The 26,045-nt window shown below is 34.9% G+C and overlaps 1 long non-coding RNA gene across 1 annotated transcript; it reads right to left on the minus strand.

The window, feature by feature from the left end:
- Positions 1–4,891: 4,891 nt before the first annotated feature.
- Positions 4,892–25,321, minus strand: LOC143239272 (uncharacterized). Its single transcript, XR_013021095.1, has 3 exons — positions 24,485–25,321; positions 6,265–6,457; positions 4,892–5,376 (listed from the first exon to the last, which is right to left on the minus strand). It is a non-coding gene; the product is annotated as an uncharacterized LOC143239272 (long non-coding RNA).
- Between the last annotated feature and the right edge of the window lie 724 nt (positions 25,322–26,045).

Genomic DNA, 26,045 nt, shown 5'->3' on the forward strand with positions numbered 1-26,045 from the left:
ACAAACATTTGCAACTCATTACATATATCTGTGGATACGCTTGATCGCAACTTATTAACCACATATTATATTTTGAAATTGTTTGATAATATTCTATTGAACATTAAATATAACATACTAGGCTGTATTCCACTGACCATGAAATGTAACATAGTAGGCTATGTCCTGCTGACCATGAAAAGTTAAAAAATGCCAGGCTATATTCCACTAACCATTAAATGTCACATGCTAGGTTATATTCTACTCACCATGAAATCTTGTAACATGCTAGGGTATATTCCACTGACCATGAAATGTAACATGTTAAGTTATATTCCACTAACCATTAAATGTCACATGCTAGGTTATATTCTACTCACCATGAAATCTTGTAACATGCTAGGGTATATTCCACTGACCATGAAATGTAACATGTTAAGTTATATTCCACTAACCATTAAATGTCACATGCTAGGTTATATTCTACTCACCATGAAATCTTGTAACATGCTAGGGTATATTCCACTGACCATGAAATGTAACATGTTAAGTTATATTCCACTAACCATTAAATGTCACATGCTAGGTTATATTCTACTCACCATGAAATCTTGTAACATGCTAGGGTATATTCCACTGACCATGAAATGTAACATGTTAAGCTATAATCCACTGACCATGACATGCTAGGGTGTATTCTAGTGGCTATATGATAATGCTGCTTATTTACACGTACTTTTCCCAATTTAATAATTTATGAACATTATATATTTCAGATTCCGTATAATTCATACAAGGTACGCTATATGATAATAATCGATGGAGCAGTTTAACTGTATTAATGTACAAAATATTTTAATTTTTAATAACCCAACAAGCATTAAATACTTTGGTTTTCGATAATCTATTTAATATTCCAATCTTTAATAAACTGTGAAGAATTTCAAATCTCATCTGCCCACAAGTATTTTATTTTTCAAAAATCCATCAGTTAGTTCAAATATTTTTTTTCATTTTGATTATATCAGTTGTAATCAACCATCGGAGTCCTTAAATCGTACTAACCTGCTAAGGTTTTGCTTACTATACATGTATGTTGTTTTAGAGCAAACTCACATTGGGTTATAGGGTGTGTTCATCGCGGAGAATTGAGCCCCGGATTTTAAAGTTGTAAGTCTATAAACTTTCCGCTGTCCTACCGATAAAGTTTCTCATTATAAACAAGTTTAAGTATGGATCGATTGTGACTCTAGTGTCTAACGTGCCCGGACTGTTAACCTGAAGATTCATTATTAGTTCCAAAATTTTGGGCCGCGAGTAGGATTATAAAACGACATTCATGTCACAATATTGGACCAGATTAGACCAGTCTAAGAGTTGGCGGTGGGTGCTGCTCACCACCTGCTTTCTCTCTATCACTTACAAATCCACAGAATCTCAGCTTTCAGGCAAGGCAGCTAGTCGTCACTACCCACCGCCAATAGTGGGATTAGTTGGTAAAAGAGTAGCCTAAGAGTTTGCGGTGGGTGGTGATGACTAGCTACCTTCCCTTTAGTCTTAAATTAGGGATGCCTAGCGCAAATAGCCCTCGTGTAGCATTGAGAGAAATTCAAAAACAAAACAAACTTTCCAGCATTGAGCAAAATTCTGGTTTTAAATGCATTTTGATTTCTTATATTTGGTGGTATTTAACTTCATGATTTAAAAGTTCGGCTAAGAAAGCCTTATAATTACACAATAGTATATATGTACGTATATATTACTTTGTCCGTAAGAGAGTTTCTTAAATTAACATTTCTTTCAAACTACAACATACCTTCAGAAATAATACAAGTCGGATGTCTCATGAAAGTTTTTGTTAAACATTTTGATACATTAATAAAATTTTAAACCGTCATAAACCGAGTGCTTTATTTGTATTTTTGTTTATTTCGTTAAAAAAAAAAACAACTCGAAGAAACGTATATATATGAATGTTATTAAGAGACTAACGCTCCTAGGCATGCGTGACCTAACTTACTGAAAGTTAATTATAGATGTCAGCACCATCATTCTAGTACGCCCTGTTAGATTAGCGGAATGTAGAAAATGTTATTAAAAATCTCATAGTCTTTGCGTATTTAGATACTGAGTGTTTCTTTTTTTTTTTTATCTTCTTGCCATCTTCATAAGATATCAACAGCCGAGTGCGGTAGGTCTGCGCACGGTATATAGTGTTTATATATTTAGTCGTAAGCTACACGAATTTAGCAGAAACTTAATCATACGTGTAGATCTGGTAACAAAATCATCTCTCTAGTAGATCTTGAGCTCATGTAATTATATGGGTCGTAAAATGTCATCACGAAAAGAGCACAATTAGAAGGTTCACTAAGTTATTAATCTCTTAGCTCTTTGTTCATCTTGTATTGTACTGCGACGAAAATTAGTGGTCAACTCACGTAAGATATAATTTCTAGTATATTTCCATACCAGAACTATTACATACGTCTCCCCCCCCCGGTGTTGTGACGTATGTCATAGACTTTAGTATAATAACAATATAACTTTAACCTGAAATAACTTAAAACTGGTTGCTAGTCCAAGTATTACGTTAGTGATGGTAGGGGTGATATAACCCTTAAGTTTGGAACACTTAAGTGCGAGGTAAAAGTTTCCTGTTGTTTGGTGTGATTTAACATAAGAACAGAAAGTTACTTGCTCAAAGGTTTTATTGTAGTTATTGATACTTGTGTAAAGGTAAACGAGATCCATTTAACGCTAGACGTTTCTAATTTTTAACTGTTAGATTGGAGAGTAAGGAACTAGTTAACTCTACCCACCGCCAATTTCTTAGTCACTCAAATGACTGAACAGCAGTTTGTGACTTTTGACGGTAACGCAACGTTGAACCTGCAATTCTATGGCCCGGCACCTTAGCCACCAAGCTACGCTCGGCTTGCTGCTTGAAGAACAAATTCAGTATTCAACCAATAATGTCACTCATATTATAGAATCATCTATGGAATCAGACTCCATCAGTTTTTTAGAAAAGCGTTTCTAAACTGGTACTTGTGGGTTCATAACCTTGTCGGTTAAGGTTCATGACTTTCTTGGTTACAGGGTTCGTAATAACATATGAGTAATATAAAAAAAATCTAATGAAAGTTATTGTCTATATTCAGTTTAACCCTGTTAGAGTTTCTTATGTGTTTTACACAGGAAACGATTTATTTATTTATTTTTTAGGTTAGTTCCTTGCACACAAAAATAGGCTAAATGCTGGGCAGAGCACAGATAGCCCACTGTGTAGCTTTGTGCTTAATTTCAAAGAAACAAAGGTCTTTAGGCTCATTACGACGCAATGTGTGAGCTCCACCTGTAATGAATACTATACAAACAAGTCTGTGATTGAAGGGTTAAATAGGGATATTTAACAGGCCAACTCATCGTAACTCATATCGAACTCACATCAGAAAAATGCAGAAAAAAAAAAGGTTTTTACATTTCTTCCGCTATGAATTTTTTTAATTTGAACCATTTTTTTATGGTTCTAGGGCTAACATACTGATTGGTAGTATCTCGACTAATTCTCTGAAACGTATGGCGACTGCAGTATTTTTTTATGGTTCTAGGGTTAACATACTGATTGGTAGTATCTCAACTAATTCTTTGAAACGTGTGGCGACAATTATGTAACTTTTCAGAAATAAATTTGAGATTTTACTTTACTGGAAAGGTGTATTCCAATTACTCTTGGAAGGTTTGGAGATTATTATGTAGCTTTTCCCAAATAATTTTAGAATTTTGTAATGGAAAGATTATCCCAAATCTCTCTGGAAAATTTGGCGAATATTATGTGACTTTTCACATACAATTTTAAGACTAACTTACGCCCCTAGTGGTTCAGCGGTATGTCTGCGGTCTTACAACGCTAAAAACCGGATTTCGATACCCGTGGTGGGCAGAGCACAGATAGCCCACTGTGTAGCTTTGTACTTAATTTAAAACAACAACGACTAACTTACTGGAAAGATATATCTTAAGCACCTCTGAAAAGCTTAACGACGGTTGTGTGTTTTTTCACAAACACATATGAAGTTAATTAGCGATAAACTGTGGAAGATGAGATAAAAATGTCCTACAAATAAATTTGTCAAATCTAGCACTCTGAAAAACTTGATGCGAAGACACGTGATCTCATAGAATAGCTGAGAGTGCTAGTGTTTCGAATAATCAGTGATGTCGAGAAAACCCACTTGTAGAGAAATATATGTGTTATATATATATATATATATTAGTGTTTCGAATAGTTTCGGTTCTCATCTATTTAGCTTGGTCAGTGACAGAGATTATATTCAAGTGTAGTTCTGTGTTAATGTGATTTTAGGTGTGGAAAATGTCGTTTTTACCCATACGTACATGAGTACTTTAACACTCTGTCGCTGTGTTCACGTTTTTAACTGACTGTATCGCTCGTACGTGCTTTAAAACTAAAGGTAAAATACAAATAGTTTAAACTCAAGTCAGGTAACACAACCTAAGCCATGATTACCTGAATCTTGAGTTTAAAAACAACTGAATAACCCTGGCTTTTCTTTCGAAAATAAATAATAGTATGTTATGTGGGGGGGGGGACAGTTCGGTGTAGTTCTGTAATTTAAAACTGACCACATGTTGACTTAATTTCTTGTTACTTACACTGCACACTAGAAACCTTTTAGTTTTCAGTTCATGTGAACCACATCATGATTTACTATCACGTTACTAGCCAAATGAGCGGCACTGTTGATCTAGAAATATATGTCGAATGTGACAATAACTTTGGTAACACATCCGAATTAACAAAACATGAATATTTGGCGGGAAACGCTCTCATTTAACAACTCTGTGTGATAATTTCTTTTAATACATACTGAGCTTTAACAACAGAGTTACGATCAGCAGAGGTAGTGAGTAAAATGCGTTGGAGCTGAGACTATTATCATAGTCCTGATGAAGGTAACTGTGTTACCGTGGATAGTCATCTGAAGTTCCATAGTAAAAATTTATCTTTCATTGTGTCAAAACAACGTCTTGTGGAAATCAAAATTTCTAATTTGTGGTCAGAACACCCTGTGAAATAAACTGGAGTCGTATTTCTTCTTTCAATAAATCAATATGTGTGTATAAAAATACTTTTGATGACCAACAAATTATTAGTGCAGTACATGGACTAATTTATGTTACCAAACATCTGGAAATATTATGTTTAATTCAATATAATAATAAATTTTCTACCATCAATAGTGTTGTTTTTTTTCTATGATTTGAACACGTTCGTTACTGTATGTATGTCTGTAATCACTACAATTAGTCGATGGTCAGATTTCTCTTTTTTACAATCCTTGATCACTTCTCATGTCCAGCAATAAACTTCTGTAAAAGAGAAAAAAGTTGAATATTTTAGTATTAAACATCATATGACATCTTACGTTAACTTATTTATTGCAGCCTATAAAATATGCCCAACAGCAGCATAGCAGTACGTCTGCGTACTTACAACACTAGACATCTAGTTTCAATACTTGTGTTGGGAATAACACAGATAGTTCGTTGTGTAGCTTTCTACTTAAGTTCAAACAAACAAAATATTATAAAATATATGATGTGTTGTAATAGGATTAACATAGTTTAAAATACAATCGTCCAGCACAATCCGAACATTCACGACATCTCCTAGATGTCTAAATATATCTAGATTTAGACATCTCTGGTGTGGAATATACGATATCTATTGCATGTATAAATATATCTAGATTTAGACATCTCTAGCATGTAATATGCTTCTTTGACTTAATTAATTTTGACCTATTTATTTTTTACCTTCTCTACTTCATTATTTCAACTTTTCGTCTTTGTTTGAAAATCCCATTGATGTTTCTTTCGCAGATGATCATGGAATTTTTAGTTTCGAGGCATTGTAGAGACATCTAGTGTCGGAACTTTTCTGTAACATTTCATATTGATCAATTTGGCAAATATGGTTGCTCATGTTCTAACATAACAAGCTTCACTCTAGAGTTCTTTTATTATTAATATTAAACTATCTCAACTTATCGCTTCTCAGTAACTCGCTGCACTTAAACCGAAAAGATAAAGTTTGCGTAAAAAGCTGTTGTTATAGCAACAAATCCTATAAAGAAACTCTAAAAGGCGATTAATTAAGCTAATTAGACTCATACAGTAAACGAGTCAAATATGCAAAACGGTTCTTTTTTATTACATCACTTTAACGTTAGGTTTCTTATCACTTCTCAAACATACCGTTCTCCAAATAAGTCGAAGAAAGTTGATTTTCCAGGAGGTGTAAAGAAGACAGATTATACCCCACTCTCTTTCCTTAAATCCCGTTATCACCTTTCAACAGGTGGCAACACTATGGATAAAGCTTCAGGACAGATAGGTCTGGTAACTCTCCAAATGGAATTTTTCAAAATCTCTCTTCCTTAAAGTTAACCTGGTGTTGTTGATAAGAAAACTAATTAAATGTTTGACCTAAACTGAAAGACACACTCTATAAAGCAGTAAAACAATACCACAATTGTCGACTTAATAACTACAAGAAATATTATTTTAATTACGTGTTTTTAAAATTCGAAATATTATTAGCTCGTTCTGCCAGTAATACACAACTGAATACTTTGTTATACGTAAAGGATTTAATGCTCGTAAAGTCCATACAAATACCATTTTAAAGTTTATCGTTTGTATTTTATTCTTTCGCATATCACATTCTAGTTACATTTTAGATAAAAAGTTGTTTTACAAACACGTCTACGAGGAATAAACGCAAATATTTTCTTATGCGATTTTTATGAGCATTTCAAAACGTATTTAAGCATAAGTAATTCTGTCGGTTCTGAAATTTTCAAATTTAACCCTATCTTTTGCGCAATGGTCTGAGAAACCAGATCAGAAATCTCCACCTTTCTGGTAACGTCGTCCTTAATTTTCTCAAAGATCCTAATTTTGTCAAAGGCTTCTACGATTCTAGTAAAGCCATCCCTAATTTTGTCAGCGGATTCCATTGTCAAAATAATCCCTAATTTTATTAGAGATTTCTTGGTTCTATTAAAGTCATCTTTAATTTTGTCAGCGGATTCCATTGTCAAAGTAATCCCTAATTTTATTAGAGATTTCTTGGTTCTATTAAAGTCATCTTTAATTTTGTCAGAGGTTTTAATGGTTCTAGTAAAGTCATTCCTAATTGTGTCAGAGGTTTCTATGGTCCTAGTAAAGTCATCCCTAATTATGTCAGAGGTTTCTATGGCCCTAGTAAAGTCATTCCTAATTATGTCAGAGGTTTCTATGGTCCTAGTAAAGTCATTCCTAATTTTGAACCACTTACCAGAGTAAAAGCAGCAAGCCAACAGCACCTATCTCTGAAGAAAATAGAAAGAACTTGTTTAGTGAAAACACGTAAGGAACTTTGGATTTTATTATATAAAATCCAGTAAATAACGCTTAATCAAACTTGCTCTACGAAACCATATATCCTGTATCGTTAACCAGTAATCATTAATTGGCCAACCTTCTTGATTAGAGAGTAGTTCGGACTTAAGCTCCATAATTGAACTAAAATATGACTTTCAAAATTCATAGATTACAAACACACGACCACCAATAAAATACTGTTGGATCTAAACCATTGCAAAACTAATCAAAACAAATTACTCACCTGTAGAATATTTTTAAAAAGCAGTTACTGTTTTTCTTAAGAGTAAGTCTTAACAATTTACCTTAAGTGTTGTGCCGACCGACCGAAGTCATGAAAATCCAAATGTTAGTTTTTATTAGCCCCAAATCTCTCAGTTGAATCAGCAGAGAGCTTTAAACCCGGTTTAAGTCAATCTGATGTAAGGGATTGTCTTAATTTTTATTTTTATTTCTATGAAGAATAAGCCATATACATAAATATTATAGATTTTGTTTGTAAGTAGCACAAAAGTTTCAAACAGAAACTAAAAAAATAAAATGCTCGAAATCCTCTGACTTGTCTCCAAAATATTCATTATTGTTTTGAGCTACAGTGTATACTTTCTGGAAATATTACAAGAGTAGTCAATTATTCACATGTAGATTATTCTATATGTAGATATTTAGTCAGAAATAGAGCAGAAATACTATTCAAATACTCGTAGAAAGCTATATTATGGACACGGAATGACCAAGCGTGTTAAGGCGTTCGACTCGTAATCCGAGGGTCGTGGGTTCGAATCCCGGTCGCACCAAACATGCTCGCTCTCCCAGCCGTGGGGACGTTACAATGTGACGGTCAATTCCACTATTCGTTGGTAAAAGAGTATCTCAAGAGTTGGCGGTGGGTGACGATGACTAGCTGCCTTCCCTCTAATCTTAAACTGCTAAATTAGGGACGGCTAGCGCAGATAGCCCTCGAGTAGCTTTGCGCGAAATTCAAAACAAACCTACAGCTATATATTGATATATTGAATTTACACGAATCAAGAAAAGGTGGCTGAAACCATTGAATTAAAGCGAGAGCGCTTATAATCAGGATTTTCACGCAACGCGTCGTTTATTGCTGACGTAATAATTATGTACTCTGACTGAAATTAGTTGTTTTGTGGAATCAGCAACGTACTGCCAAACACTACTTGTATTGGGTAGACAATTAAGATAATATTCTAGTTCGTCCAGTTAAACCAAAGTAAATAATTCCTCTCTGTTTAATTTAGTTCAGAGAGTGAAAGTACGTTACGTATGTCTTTGGAGTTGAAACTTGTGGAAGTGGATAGTCCAATTTTTATTTCCTTTTTAAAAGTAGACGATTTAGTTAGAACTGAACTGCCTTATACTTCTTTACTTCTAAAGGCTTGGCCAGGTGGATTAAGACTTGTAATCTTAGGGTCGCGGGCTCGAATCTCGGTCGCACCAAACAGCTCGCCCTGTCAGCCATGAGGACGTTATAATGTTACAGTCAATCCCACTATTTGTTGGCAAATGAGTAGCCCAAAACTTGGCGGTGGGTGGTGATGACTAGCTCCCTTGCCTCTAGTCTTACACTGCTAAATTAGGCACAGCTAGTGCAGATAGCCCTCGTGGAGCTTTGCGCAAAATTCAAAAACAAACAAAAAATAATATTTCTAAAGGAAAAGGGTTTAGTCTTAGTTAAAATTAGACTTTCTTTTTTAATATAACTTCTACAAGGTAAACGGTTTAATCCTACTTAGAACTAGACTCTTTTGTTTGTTTGTTTTTTCATTTTAAAGATAAGTGGTTTAATCTTAGCAAGAATTATACTGTCTTGTTTTCTTTACTTCTAAATGTATTCGGTTTAGGTCTATTTAGAACGAGACTGTTTTGTTTGTTTTTGTTCTCAACAAGAATTATATCGTTCATGTTTTGTTTTTTTACTTCTAAAGGCAATCGATTTAGTCCTAGTTAGAACTAGATTTTTTGTTTTTTTCCTTATAAATGTAAACGGTTTAATTCACAAAAAAACTTGATTGTACTTCATTGTACAGGTAATTTTTTAGAAATTAAACAATGTAATCTCAGTTAAAACCAGATTGTTCAGTCTTTTTCACTTTCATTTTACTTAAATTTACATGTTGTTGTTTTTTTCTAATTTCAGTTTCTTTATATTGGTTCACAAGCAAACAAAACACTCGGGGCCCCGACATGGCCAAGCATGTTAAAGCGTTCGACTCGTAATCCGAGGGTCGCGGGTTCGAATCCCGGTTACACCAAACATGCTCGCTCTCCCAGCCGTGGGGACGTTACAATGTGACGGTCAATCCCACTATTCGTTGGTAAAAGAGTAATTCAAGAATTGGCAGTGGGTGATGATGATTAGCTGCCTTCCCTCTAGTCTTACCCTGCTAAATTAGGGACGGCTAGCGCAGATGACCCTCGAGTAGGTAGTTTTGCGCGAAATTCAAAAACAAACAAAACAGTCGTAGAAAAGGACCAGCAAGGCCAGGTGGGTTAAGGCGTTCGATTCGTAATCCGAGGGTCGCGGATTCGAGTCTTTCTAGTTGATGGTGACGACTAGCTGCCTTCCCTCTAGTCTTGCACTGCTAAATTAGAGACGGCTAGCGCAGATAGCCCTTTCGTGTCGCTTTGCGCGAAATTCAAAACAAACAGACAAACAGTCGTAAAAGAACTGAAATGGAACACTTTAGCATTGCGTATTATGATGTTACGCGTGCTTTTAAACAGTTACACTTATATTACGAACACTCGTTATTGCATGGAAACACAAAATAACGTTAAGCCGTCCATCAGTCCTAATATATGTATACATAATACTTCAGTAATAATAATTTATTCTGCTAAAAGCAACGTTATATTTCGTGCTTTCAACGCGCATGTGTCCGCTCTGTATCCGTGAGAAAAGGACGTGGAAAACGGAAACCAAAAGGCTTTGGTTTGTAACCAATACAGTACTATTGAAAAATATAGCGGGACCGATGCTCACCAACTGGCACGTGCTTGCAGCTTCTGTGTTGATTTCCTGCCAGGATATGTGATTAAAAACACAATTTGTGAATCTAAATCAAACCACCATAAATGATATGGGCAGGTCCTGGTACACTAACATTGTTTCGTGTTCAATAGCTTCGACTTTTTGTTTTCCATCTTGCAAATGTATTCAATACGTTTACCTGTTTTTATTCGTTTGTAGTTAAGCACAGGGCTACACAATAGGCTACACAATCTGTACCGTGCCCACAATGGGTATTGAAACACATATTTAGTTCTATACATCTTGAGACTAACAACTGTTCCAGTTACCAAACGTACTCGCATTTTAGCCGTAGAAGAGTTATAATGTGACGATTAATCCCACTTTTCGTTGCCCAAGAGGGTGATGTTGACTAGCTAATACTGAGTCGATGAAACCGAATTCAGGAAACTGGGTGAACTGCAAAGGATTGCTTCGACTTTCGGCATTCAGTTTAGGACCAAAAAAGTACTCTTAAAAAGAATTCGAGCTGTTAACCACAAGAAAACACATTCACACTTCACTGCCAAATAAAACAATAGCAAGAGTCTGCCGAACTATTCTCCTCTTGGAAAATATTGTAAAGCATTCATATTCAAACATGTACTTTACATAGACACATCACAGCAGCAAGTAAGCTTCAATAAACCTTTCTTAGCCAACTTGTAGAAAAAAACTCACAAAAACTGCGAAGAAAACGGTTTTATAAAGCTGAGGAACCAGACTGGGTATTGCGCGAAAATGTGGATTCACTGCCGTGTGTTGTGTGGTATTTTGAGTGCGGAATAGGTTTTATTTCTTTATAGCCCGGAAATTAGTGTGAATTTCCCCCACACTGAGTGGCAATTCAATTTCTAAATATCGCAAGGAACTCAAGTATTTATTCACAATTTTAAGAAAGAGAGTACCCGGAAAGATTCGTTTAGGAATCAGCCCACCAAACATGTGCCCTTGACCCGCTGGCTGGGTGTTACAAATCTTCGTCCTTATAAGAAAATCGGATATCTTTCCTAAAAGCAATTATATTTAACGTGCTATGGCTGTAAATCGGAAGATTTATGGTTCACTACCGATTACTGCAAAACGTTAGATATTATTAAATGTATGGCCGAAAATGTCGGTGTCAGCAAATGTACCAAATTGACGAAATAATGCATTCTACTTAACATTTTAAAGCAAGAAAGTAAGGACAACATATTTAATTAGCTATATTTATTGCCTGGTGTTTGTATTTTTGATCAAGGTAGATATCTTGTTCTGATTGGAAGGTTATATTAATCACCACGTGAATGAACAAACTAATGTGAGTTGTTAGATGGTAGATATGGGTAAAGAGCTATAATATGTGGAAAACGTTTGTTATGTCTATTTTTAAGAGATAATTCAGTCGTTTAATTATGTTACTCTTTTAAAATACTAAAGGAAAACCAATTAGAGAACCTGAAATATGAATCAGGTATCATCTTTAATTTCCTTTGTAGAGTAAGAGAAAGTTCCTAGTGTTTGTCGTTTTTCTGCTAAGCTTCTAAGTAACGAGGTTGGCTGTACATGACAAGTAACAGGCTGAAGTCCATTCACGGTCACTGGTCAGCGGTTATTTGTTAGCAGTGAACACATGCTGTTAATTGGATGACCAGGAGATGTATTTCAGGAATCTACTCTTACTTTAAAGAGGCTTATCGAATACTAGTGCTTCAAACATTTTACTAGCTATCAGATGAAAATATGTGATGATAAATATATGTGTTTCTAGTGATTTTGCGAATTTGTCATTTGATACCAGGAAAAAATTAGGTAATTTGATAAAATATGGCCCAGCATGGCCAGGTGGATAAGGCACTCGGCTCGTAATCTTAGGGTCGCGGATTCGAATCCCCGTCACACTAAACATGATCGCCCTTTCAGCCGTGGGGGCGTTATAATTTGACGATCAATCCCACTATTCGTTGGTAAAAGAGTAGTCCGAGAGTTTGCAGTGGGTGGTGATGACTAGCTCCCTTCCCTCTAGTCTTACACTTCTAAATTAGGGACAGCTAGCACAGATAGCCCTCGAGTAGCTTTGGGCGAAATTCAAGAACAAACGAGATAGAATGTACTGTAGTAATTCATTACGGCCAGGGCGCTTAACTCTTTCTCTTTTCTTATTAATTTCAAAATATCTCAGACAAATTATTGAAAAGTCAAATGATTTTTGTATTATAACTTACCTAACTCATTAAGCCATTTTTGGAAACGCCGACGTTAGTGAACGCATGAAGTGTTTCTAAACCTTGTTGGGAACTATGACACAACTCATTTAACCAAAAAATTATCTAACTTTTGCTGAAAACTCTGACGTAACTTTTTTTTAATTCATGAGATGTGTTTAGTCCTTGTTAGAAATTCCGACGTAACTTATTTAACCATGAAGTGTAGTTAACCTTTTGCTGAAAACTCAGACATAACTTCTGTAATCAATGAAGTGTATTTCAACCCATGTTGAGAACCGTAACCACTTAATTTTTCTAGTAAAATGTGTGCACTAATATTCCATATATGTTTTTCGAACTTGCGGGTCAGATAGTTTTGTTGTTTTGTTTTAATTATAGACTGCATGTACCTCATACGTCTGCGACTCCTTTCATCAACTAAATGATTGATGTTAGTACGTTGATAAATGGACAGTGGTCACTTGTCAGCCGTCTTGACAACTGATACACACCTCTAGTAATGATGGTGATGTAAGTGGAGTGCCCAATGGAAGTCGTCATTCTCTGGTAACGAGATTAATGAGCCAAGCTCTTCTTCCAGGATAGAGAGTGATCGATTTTCTTGTTCAAGGATGATAAGAATGTTTTGTTTTGTTTTTCTGTATGAAGTTGCCTTATTATTTTGTTTTCTCTCTCGGTATCAGATAAATTAGATAATAGTAACGTATTTGTTTCACCGACTTCAGGCGTTGTGTCAACCTCCCATAGATTATTGGATTCACATCTGTATATATATACATAGCATAATTCTAAAGCAAGTTACCATTACTGCTCCTAAGATGGGTTACTGTAGATAGTTCTGCAACACGTTACTATGTAAACGTTTTATATATGTTGCTATGGAAACTTCTTACACATGTTACAATAGAAACTTCTAGTGCAAATTAACATACAGTTCTTCTAACATTACAGTTTAACTAGTTTGAACTACTACAGATTACGATTCAACTAGTTTAAGCTACTATAGGATACAATTTAATTAGTTTGAATTATCATATATCACAATACCTTTATTAAGATATCATTAACAGATAAATTATCTGAATGATCAAGTTAAAAGTCCCGACTATTAGCTTGAAATGTTAACCTATATTCACTACAGTTGCTACTTTATATTTCTGAATTAAGTTTTCAGATTGGTCGCTTCGAGTTCAATAAGGAAGTTTGATAGCTATAAACGTAAGAAGCTCAGATATCTTGAAATTTAATGAGCGGCCTTACTGATATCGACGTAACACATGCTACTAATACAATAAGTTTTGGTGGAAATAGAGGTGTCTTTCTTTCTAGAACACGCTATAGACCTAGTGGCTATGTAACACTCACGTTTCTCCAAACACAATTAGAAGTATGTTGTTGATGTGTCTTTTCCCTACGTATCATAAAATTAAGTTATGGCCTATTACTGGCCTTAACCCGTCACGAACCTGGTCAAAACACGAAACATGATTAGATCAGAAAATGTATAGAGAGCCTTATCTCTGATGGAAAGAAAAAGGTATATTATATACGTAAAACTATTCAACATTTATTTGTATATACATATAACTCTTATATTAAAAAGTCCAGAAACTTCTCTTGTTAAACTTATTTTAAAATAAGTTAATACTCTTCATTGTTTGCAAGTTTTACCAAAATATTTTGAACAATCAGCTAATTTGGGGGCTACCTTTTATTTTATTATTTGTGGAAAATTACAAGGGTGCTTGTATCAGCTTAAATTATTTTAAATAATTCAACCCGGTAACCCTCGAATTGTCGAACAGGTTCATTTAATTTTTAAACGCGCTTTTCTTTCTAAATTATTTATTTAACAAGTTACTTGTTGGTCCAGTATAAATCTAGAGAACGTAATAAATGTACAAAATTAACTTTTTTTAGCTTTATTTCTAGCCTTGCTAGAACACAAATTAAAAGGATTTGTTTGATTAAAATATTGTTGGCAGTAGGATACTACAGAACTGGGAGAGGTCATAAATAACCAGTTTATTGAACCAGAAACTCTGTCAGCAAAGTGGCTGCAAAATTATAAGAAAAATACTTTTTGTTTTTAATTTCGCGCAAAGCTACTCGAGGACTATCTGTGCTAGCCGTCTCTAATTTAGCAGCGTAAGACTAGAGGGATTGATTGATTGTTTTGAATTTCGCACAAAGCTACTCGAGGGCTATCTGTGCTAGCCGTCCCTAATTTAGCAGTGTAAGACTAGAGGGAAGGCAGCTAGTCATCACCACCCACCGCCAACTCTAGGGCTACTCTTTTACCAACGAATAGTGGGATTGATCGTCACATTATAACGCCCCCATAGCTGAAAGGGCGAGCATGTTTGGTGTGAGGAGGATTCGAACCCACGACCCTTATATTACAAGTCGAACACCTTAACCCACCTGGTCCGTTTTATAAATAAACCCGCGTTAACAAAACCAGACTGAAAATAATAAAATCAACGACACAAATACGGCTTACAGAAGTAAAATCTTGCTAATTCAGTATGAAGTTGGAAATTTATTAAAAGGGGCAACTTAAGTGTATCCATGTTAACAATATTCCCTCTAGTGGATCAGCGGTAAGTCCGAGGGCTTATCATGCTGAAAATTAGGTTGGTTTTAATACTCGCAGTGAGGACAGCACAGACAGCTTATTTCCAGTTTTGTACTTGTCAACAAACAAACTGCAGTTCATAAAATTATGAAATCTATCAAAGAGATATTTGATAATTGAAATTTTTGTTGAATTAAAATCGTCAGTGGCAATAAAGTAGACAGTTAAGAAAAAAAAGTCAATGTTACCTTTTCAGTTACAACCTGTGAGCAGAATGATATTGTATATATTTTAAGCGTTTTTTAGAACTAAAACCCACAGTAAGAACTTATAAGAACACAGCTGTATACTTGATTATAAATTTAACAGAAGGTCATTTAAATGGTTGAATTAAACTCTGCTAGACTCTGAAAAAGTAACTGAATGAACAATTAATTCTAACCTCGTATGAAGTTCTAAAAATTACCAAAACTCACGTTGCTGAGTCTTTTGATTAAAACTCCTGTTATAGACCTGAAATGGAAGAAAATAGCAAAGGGCACGTTACTCAGTTTTTAACTTGAAGTCTCTGTTAGTATTCTAAACCGTTAAAATTAACAAAAGACGCTTTACTAAGTTTGTGAATTAAAGCCGCTGTTAAAGGTATTAGAAGGTAGAAAGTTAGTGAAGATAAGAACTAATCTGCTTCTTGAGACCTTATGACCAATGACAAATTATGAAGTTGTATAAAACGTATGTTTGAATTACAATTTATAAGCAGCACGAGATTATAAAATTAAAAATGAACACATATTTAACAATACTTTTAAAACAATATTGAGGTCTTAACCTGGTGTTCCATACCAATGTGTCAGAATGTTATTAATATCTTATTCTTCACCAATATTTCAGAAGTGTATTGAGGTCCTATCCTGGTGTTCAACATAAGTGCCACATATTTATTAATGTTCTATTTATCCTAGTGTTCTGCAGCAATCTACCAGAGCTTCACTGAGGTCCTATGCCAGTGTTTTGCACCTATGTTTCTAAACTTTATTGAGGTCCTATCCTGGTGTTCTTCACAAAACTGACAAAATTTAACTAGTCGGATTTCTAAAATATCTGAACGTCAGTTAGGTTAAATTTCCCTGATTATAATTATCAATAATTAGATGGATCCAGATAACAGTGTTATTGGAATTTAGATAACAATAGTTACTGATTATGGAGATGATTGGATTTTGCAACAATTAGTTGTACGTGTATAATTGTCGTTAAGTCGTTTTCTACAATTAACACAGATATAGAATAATAGTTTATTTAAACTCGATAATCAAGACAACCACTGAAGACTAACTAGAAACTGATCTTTTCAAAAATATCAAAAACGCGACATCTAATTTATAAAAACAAGTTAACAAGGTTTACGTTGTTGTATATCCTATGCATAATAGTGAACAATATTGCTTTTAAAAGTTATTTCGGAACTTGGATAATGAGTCAACTTTCAGAATAAAATAGGCGTAATTAACTAGATTTAAACGTGTGGTAAGATATAGATAACTATTTTATTGCATAACGTTTGTACTGTACAAAAGAAGCGGGAAACATAACCGATATGGTGCACGTGCTTTATTATTCTTTTTATCTCTTATTTTGGTTATCTCGTGGTAAACTTCGGCAGCCATCTTTGTTGCGAAATAATTTTGTGGGACAGTATATTTATCTGAATATTCCCTATATGCAGCCGTTTCCGTCGGATATTGAATTTATGAATGGTTTTATTATTTGAAGCTTTGATAAATCACGGACATGCGAGTGAACAGTATAAATTAGTGGTTCCTGGTACCGAAAAATGCTGGTCAAATCTATTGTTATCAATGGTGAAGGTACAAAACTTCCTCAGCGTGTCACGGAAAATTAAAAGAACAATATTATAAATTTTGTCTACTAACGAACAAGTCATGTAAGTGGATTTCTGATTGGTCACTAACCACTATTATGTGGTGAGCTTCTAGTTCATTTCCTTGCCTATTGGTTGATTTAATCGAGTTCAACGTGTTGTAAGGGCGGGACTTTTCGGTATCCAAACACAAGATGAAAATATCAATAAAGCTCGACCCTAGGAAGTCTTAACAAAGGAGGAGGCACGATAAAAAAAAAAGTTTGTTGTTGAGCCACTCCATAATTCTCTCGTATTGGTCCGTTGAAATGACTTCCATAATAACTTTTATTGATACCCAGAATCAATAGTAAGCGTTGGGAAACCAAGGTGCTTTTCCACATCCCACACCGAGCACATACAAAAGGTGCACTATTCGGATAGTTGTTTGGAGCACGTGCAGTTGGGTCGATGAAATAAATGCAAGTACCTAAGCGGCACACCTCCCTAGGTTCATCTGGAAGAAAATTGTCAAGTTAATAGCACCAGGTTTCACCCAAATGACTTGGATTGATCGAACTTGATTATAGCGTAAGTGCATGCAATGAAGAGACCGACCGGGGGGGGGGGTGATATAACAAAGATAATTCAAACAAGTTCAAATATTGGTTTGTTGTAACTTTACGGTTATATAAAACGTACTAATATCATGGCCACAAAACATACGAGGTACGTGAATCTGACCGAAATAAATACATTTAGAAAGCTAATCTATACTCATGTGCACGTATATTATATCATCCTAGGTGGAAACAGGTAATGTGCCCTACATCTGTAGCTTACAGCAATTTATATCATTATGAGGTTTATTTTCTTCGAAATATGAGGAATTGCATTATATCTTATAATTTATTAGTTTTATAACATTGATATAACATATATCATTTCATTTAAGTTAACTTTAAAACCTGAAGTAGCAGATACACTGTTGTGACAGGAGTAACATGAAACCTCAGTAACAAGTACATTGCTGCGACAGAAGGAACATGAACCTGAAATAATAAATAGACTAGTGGTAGTACAAAAGGGACATGAAACCTAAATTAGCAGGTACATTGCTGCAACAGGAGGGACAGACCAATTGTTTACACATATACACATACTTTATGAAATATCGTCCCTCACTCATCATGTGAAGAATAGTTTAAAATGCAGTATTTTGTGTGAAACCTACAAACACATAAAACCTTTTAATGTTGTTTATCTTTGATACTACGAGGTGCTTTGAGCCTAAAAGTAAAATTTATTATTTGGAGAATACGTAAAAGCACTGAAACAGGAACAACACCATTTTACTGAAACAAATACACACATCAAATGAGCTACATTATCAAAGTGTGTGATTATTCTGTGGACTTCAAAGTAAAACATAAGTGAAAGGGCTTTTATTGTATACTGCTGTTTTAACCAAAGTGTTTCATATATTGCCATTTTAATGTGAATGCAGTTTTTGGATTAGTTTCTGTAAGAATTTTAAGCTTTATTAGGTATTCTTGTATCTGCTAGGTAACTTTAGTTTAATATGATATTTTATAAATTATTTTTTTAGCCATATTTTACACACATTTGCAAGAGATCAAACATAATTCTTAAATCACTTAATATACAGTAGTTGTGATACCATCAAATTTGCATCTACTGATAGTAACTCTGGATGAGTATTTTATCATTTGATTAAAAAACTTAACACCCTATTTTCTAGTAACAAAGCGCTCTTAGCTTACTCAGTTACCTAGCTACCACAAGACTTGTTCTCGGCCCGAGCTTTTAAGTCGTGAGACTTCCAGACGTTGGCACTAATATTTTTGTGGTAATTTAACTTTTCCATCTTGAACTATGTATCTCTGGCTAAGGCACCCTGTACCATCCGAACTAAAAAGAGTACGTAAGCCTTCTAACATTTATTGAAGTATCTGTATTTTCTCTTCCTTAGTATATTTTGTTATACGAAGCATGCTTCTCTTTGTTTACTTTTCTCTCAGTATTCTTCACAAACTCTGACACTTAAAGAAGAGTATTAAAAGTATTTTATTCAAGATGGAGAATTTTTCACTGTGCATCGCCTAGTGGTCATTATATAATACTAATAATTTTCATATTTTATATCATTATGAGTTGTTGTTTTTCATCAAATATATTAAACAACAGAAAACTGGGTTTGGTTTGCTTCGAATTTCTCGCAAAGCTATATGAGGGCTATCTGCTTTAGCCATCTTTAATTTAGCAGTATAAGACTAGAGGGAAGGCAGCTAGTCATCACCACCCACCGCCAACTCTTGGGCTACTCTTTCATCAACAAATAGTGGGATTGACCGTAACATTATAACGTCCCCACAGCTGAAAGGGCGAGCATGTTTACTTGTTTTGTTTGTTTTTGAAATTCGCACAAAGTCACACGAGAGTTATCTGCACTAGCCGTCCCTAATTTAGCAGTGTAAGATTAGAGCAAAGGCAGCTAGTCATCACCACCCACCGCCAACTCTTGGGCTACTCTTTTACCAACAAATAGTGGGATAGACCATAACATTATAACGCTTCCATGGCTGAAAGGGCGAGCATGTTTGGTGTTACGGGGATTCGAACCCGCGACCCTCAGATCACAAGTCGAGCGCCGTCACCAGATGAGCATGCCGGGCAGAAAACTGGGAATTTTCAATTACATCACTACACGTAGTTAAGCGATTTCTTAAATCAGTTTCTTATTTGAATACTTTTCTGGTACTGAAATAATACATAAATAAATTTCGTGTAAAAAATAGGCTTTAATACTGATGAATAATAAAAGGTTTATGTTGAACAGATGAACACGTCATAAGAAAAAGTGTTTATTTTTATTATCATCTTGCTTCAATAATAGAATTTTCATGATTACCTTACTCCCAAAGTACAGATACAGTAACGAACAGTATTGTAAAACGCTTGGGAACCTTCAAACCATGAGGTTAAAAAGAAGTCCCATAGGATTTGCAAAAAAACACCGAAACCGAATAAACAAAAAAAAACGTTTAAGTCGTTTCGTTTCACTAGTACATGACACGAATGGTAAACAATATTAATAACAACATTTCATACAATTCTGCTTTTAAAATTCTCTCTCTATCACTACAGACACGAGAAAAGAAAGCGTGTCCCATAGGAGTTTACCGTGCGTGTCGATAGATCTTTAGTCTACAGAAAGTTTCTTTCGTGATCAAAGCTACTATTATACAGATACAATCACAGATGAAACAAGAAGGAAAAAAAAACGGAGAAGGAAAGATAAAAAAACAACTTTACGGAGCATCTTGTTAGCTTCTTTCGACTTTGTACCACAGCAACTTCCATTCCAGTAAAATCAGATAGGAGGGTGGTAGAATAACTTGATTATGATTAATGGTTTTCCTACTATAGGGTGCGGCCAGTGTTATTTAGTTGACACAAAACACCACGGGAAAACTTTAGGGTGGCGTGTGTTATCGGCCCCCGAGGGCTGAGCAATCACATCATCCAGTCCGTATCGGCCAATTCGTCAACCATGCTGGTATTCATGTGCTTATGTAAAGATGACACCATATTCAGTAAGACGGATGAGCCTTCGGACTAGGGTATAATCTAGCAAGATTCGCTTCCCAAAACATACTTGCTGGTGGTCAATACAAGAAATCCCATATTCCCTCTTGTTAGTCTAGGCAGAGCTCGTTTCTCTAATTCACAATACGTTCTGTCTATATGAAGACATTCAACATTCGATTTCGTCCCCTACCTGGGTAATAAAGAAGTGATAAGACACGTATACATTGTTTAATTATGTTCCAGTTATTTATAAATTCACATAATATGGGAGGCACGTGATATTTCGCACAGTTTTGTTATTAATGATTTATTTGTTTTTTATGAACGACGTTACACGTCTCCTGCTAGTACAGCGGTAAGTCTACGGATTCACAACGCTAAAATCAGGGGTTCGATTCCCCTGGGTGGGCTCAATTGATAGCCCGATATGGCTTTGCTATAAAAACATACACACGACTTTACACAATGAGGTGTTTGTACTGTGCCAGCCATGGGAATCGAAACCCGATTTTAGACTATGGATGAGACATGACACAATATATAAACTAAGATACCACTTGAAACAAGACACAATGTGTGAAATACGGTACGACCTGACGTATAGCATAATATATAACACGAGAGATGGCATAGTTTGTAAAACGAGGTACCACGTGAAGTGTTTCATAGATTATACGGTTTCTGTGTTGTAGACACCTCAAAGATGTCGATATATAATTAAAGTGTATATTAACGCATACCATTCAAGTGTACTTTACTATATACAGATTATTAAGAATTGAAGTAATATTAAGAAAAAAATATTTTAAACTGTATTGATGTGGCTTTGAACAGTGTACGTCAAATAAAGAAATCGTGTGCCACATGTGATATTTTTCAAATATCTCAATTATAAAGAACTTACGTCATGCATGAGAAATTTGACCTTTCAAACAAGGTTAACGTCGTTAGAAGTTTTCAAGTTTAAACCTATGTATTAATTTAAGACATGCAAACTAAACCCAATTGCAACTGTTGAAGATAAGAAATTATATAAAATAGATTTAATATTATAAATATGATCCGTTAAATCATGGTTGACGTTTGATTAACATAACTGTAAAAGAAGGCCAGAGCAGAATTTTTCTGAAATCAAAATTTCATGACCGGTTTTATCTTGCATCTTTATAACTGGTACCTTCCGACACATTAACTTCTATTTGTTGTATAAAAATAATAAGAAACAAAACAGTCACACGTTAAAGTTTTAGACTAGTAATAAATATTTCTAAGCTGGTGCCCATTTTATTTTTCTCTACGTCTCTAACGTTACAATCACGCCACGTTATGATGCATTAATTACAGAATAATTCTCTTATTAAATCTTCGGATAATTCCTTAACCATATCTATCTGTTAGATTCATATCAAACAGAAGATTTTTTTTCAGTATTTACGTGATATGTATATATGTCATAACCTATAAAAATGATCATTCGCTAACAAAAATAGAGTGTCACTTGTAGTTCAATCTAAATACAGTACATTGTGCGTGGCATGTTAAATGGAGGCCATTCTGTAAGACAAAAAGTACACGAATCGTTAGCTGTACTACATATCATAGGAAGTATAATTACATATAACGTTAAGAAATCCTCTTCATACACCTAAAATTAAGTTGTATGTAAGTACACTGTTGTATGTACACACTTCATAAGAAGAGATTTATATGATGTGTTCTGAATGTATTGATAGAGTGTACTGTGACGTTGTATGACGTGTTTTGAATTTATGGCGACAGCAATACTTTGACGTAAAATGGTGTGTTTTGAAATGGATGCAGTAATACTGTGACGTTATATGATGTGTTTTAACGTGTAAATACAGTAATACTATGGCATCGAATGACGTGTTTTGAACGTATGAAAACAGCAATTCTGTCTGGTCGGATGAAATCTGTAATTATGGAAATTACGGTTTGTAACTGTTCATTTGGTGTTATATTTAGTAAAACAGTGGCTACAATAGAGTAAAGATTTAACTTTTTTTTATATATACGACGAATGTAAACAATATTCATCAAAAAAGTAACTCCAACGAATGGAGAAAAAAGATTTTTAAGTTATCTAAATAAGCCACTTCTAAAACTAAGTATATGCCGCTGTAAAAGCACTTTTACAGGGTAAAATAATCTTTCAAAACAGTTTTGGTTTAGTGTGAATTTCGTGCAAAGCTACACTAGGGCTATTTGCACTAGCCGTCCCTAATTTAGTAATGTAAAACTAAAGGGAAGGCAGCTAGTCATTACCATCCACCGCCAACTATTTTACCAACAAATAGTGGAATTGACCGTAACATTATAACGCTCCCACGGCTGAAAGGGCGAGCATGTTTGGTGTGACGAGGATTCCAACCTGCGACCCTCAGATTACGAGTCGAGTTCCTTAACCACATGGTCATGCCGGGCCGTTCACGATAGGTGTTTTAATAATAACATTTGTTTCGTACGTCGATGACCAATAAGACATTTTAAAAATTGTCATTTGCCTATCGTCGAAATAAGGTGAAATTAGTGACCACTGGTCAATAAACTAGAAGTATGTTATAAAAATTTTTCATTAAGATGAGAAGTAATGCGTCTTCATGATAGTCGATGCTGAAATCCGGGGTTGGATGTCGCGTGCTGGACACTACAAATAAACAAATGTGGCTTTGCCCTAAAACAAATTGTCGCATATGTTTTACATGTTTAGAACAGAAATAAACAGTATATATAAACCTTAATAATTCTATGCTTATAGAAACAGAAAGATACTTACTTACCCCTTCCATATCATCATTTTGGGTATAATTATGTGCGAAGTTTTAAGTAACATTAGGATTACAGAATTTTAAATTCATACGAAAATAAGTTGTGTTTCTATAGTGTCAAAAAAGACAGCCTTGTTAAGTTGGACAAATAAACTTAAATTATCCACATCTTTGATATATTTACTGGACTTTACTTTGAACTCTCCACTCTTCTGTCAAATTTGATTTTTTTGTGATTCATGCTCTTTCTAATAACAACATTGGAATTATCTTCTTGACCCCTTTGCTTTTGTGCGACAAATAAAAGTTTTGTGTTAACTCATAATGACCATTATCTATTAGAAGTGCCAAATTTTAGTTTATCTTTAAATAGAACAAAACGTATCTTAACTACACCTCTCTTTATCTTTGATTAACTGTTAGTTGAATTACAACAACCCGTCTATTTGTTTATTTGTTGAATTTCGTGCAAAGACACTCGAGGGTTATCTGCACTAGCCGTCCCTGACTAAGAAGTAATGGACTAGAGTCAACACAACCTACAACCAAATCGTTGGCTACTCTTTAGTGAAATTGACTGTCATATTATAATGTTCACACAGTTAAAAGGGTGAGTATGTTTAGTGAGAGAATTGAAATAAACGACTTACAGAGTGCGAATCGAGCAACATAACCGCCAGATTAATAAATAACAACTCTTAAAATTAAAAAAAAAGCGAAGCGTACATAAGAGCGTAATAAAACCAGTAAAAAAAGAAACGTTAGCATTATCATAGAGGGGGTGTCTGCGAAACTGGGACGCATATAAAGGTAAGAAATCCCAGATTTAACCCTCACTCTGAGACTTTACTTATGTAATAGTTATAAAACGTAAATATAAACAAAAACAATATCTCCCTGTCGGAAGGAGGTGCTTCTACGTAAACAAGAAAAGACAGAAAACTGTAGCAATAAATAACAACTTACTCTCTGAAGTTAACCCCGTGACCTTCATACTGTTCCAGAAACTAGCATTAGGTTCAAATGGATAAGACGAATTACCGTTTCCACTTTGTCTCAGATGAGCGAAACCACTTATGAAGCAACAGAAATTGTCGAAATCTACGTATAATTGAAAGGAATAACAACCCCGTTACTCGAGTTCCCAAGTTTTACAAAGAAGCCCTGGTGAAATCACAAGATCAGTACCACGTGTAAATATTCGAGTAATCTAAGAATTTACAATATTTATCTGTTTGTGACCAGGAACGTAGATGGACTGTAATCTTGTTTACTGTCAGACAACGTTGTGTCTTGCTATATACATATGCTATATTACTCCGTGCGATGGAAGTTTTTATGTAAGATAGATGACGTTTTTGAGAGCGACGCTGTTATCTTTTCAGCAACTTGTATGGAAGAGTAAATACGATAAATCTTCTGTTCTCATGGTAACGCATCATAACGACAGTCCTACCTCTAATGCATGTGGAACCAGCAGGATCACGCCTTCTACATTCTAACTCAACATCTGCATAGTATATTAAAAGGAAGTTATAAAACTGAAGTATGTCACTTGAGAAGAGGTTTTTCTCATCTCTCTAAACCCACTATATTTCTTATGGTCTTTTTTTTCCACCCTCCTTTTGACAGTCCTATCCCGAAAACTGATGAAGTGGAAATGCGATCTTTCTCTCTCTTCCATTAGATAAACTCTTCATTTGTAATAAGTTCTCTTGTTCTGACCTACGTAATGGGACCACTTCAGTACATTAGCGTGTAACATAACGTACTTGCCATCTTCTAGTTTACCCAAGAAAAGATACGCTAATGACTGTGGTTCTGTTGGGTAAATGAAAGCAATTTATACGATGAAATGTAAGCTGAAATCTGATGTGCATTTCCTCACAGCTAGAACATGTGTTGAAAGTTTACTAGGCTGACGTTACGTAACCGCTACGAGTACTTCGTGTGTGAGAATTATTTGTCAACTTCTTAATAAAGTAATTCCATATGATACATTCATAAGTTCTGTACTTTTTTAAACTTTGTAATCACATGAGTGAAGGTTGTTTTTAACCCCCCACAAAGTTGAACGTTTTCTTTTTCACTCACGACATTCTGAAACTTTCTTTAATTTAAACTAACCTAAAGTTGCCATTCAAATTTTCGTATCAGATACATAACCAACGTTTTTCTGGAACATGTGAGATGATTTTTTGGGGGAGTACGGGAACAGATAAAGCTTTTGGTTTAAAAATACGTTACCTTTCAAAACATTCAACAGTACATATACGTACACATCACCTGCCGTACTGCGTTCACACACACACACACACACAAAGAGGAAATCGTTAAAATGTTGAAATCATGTACTAATTCTTAACAATCAATCCGTTTGTGAATGAGTTTCCGATCCAGGTGGTTGGATTTGTGTGCAATTCAAACGTCAACTTCGTTTTTCAACCGGCTTTAAACGAACTACAAGCGGGCGTTTAGACAGAAAAAAAAAAATCGTACAAGTAATTACACACACATACAGGTTTAT

The sequence above is a fragment of the Tachypleus tridentatus genome, chromosome 13 (assembly GCF_004210375.1).
Source record: "Tachypleus tridentatus isolate NWPU-2018 chromosome 13, ASM421037v1, whole genome shotgun sequence".
NCBI classification, from domain to species: Eukaryota; Metazoa; Arthropoda; class Merostomata; order Xiphosura; family Limulidae; genus Tachypleus; species Tachypleus tridentatus.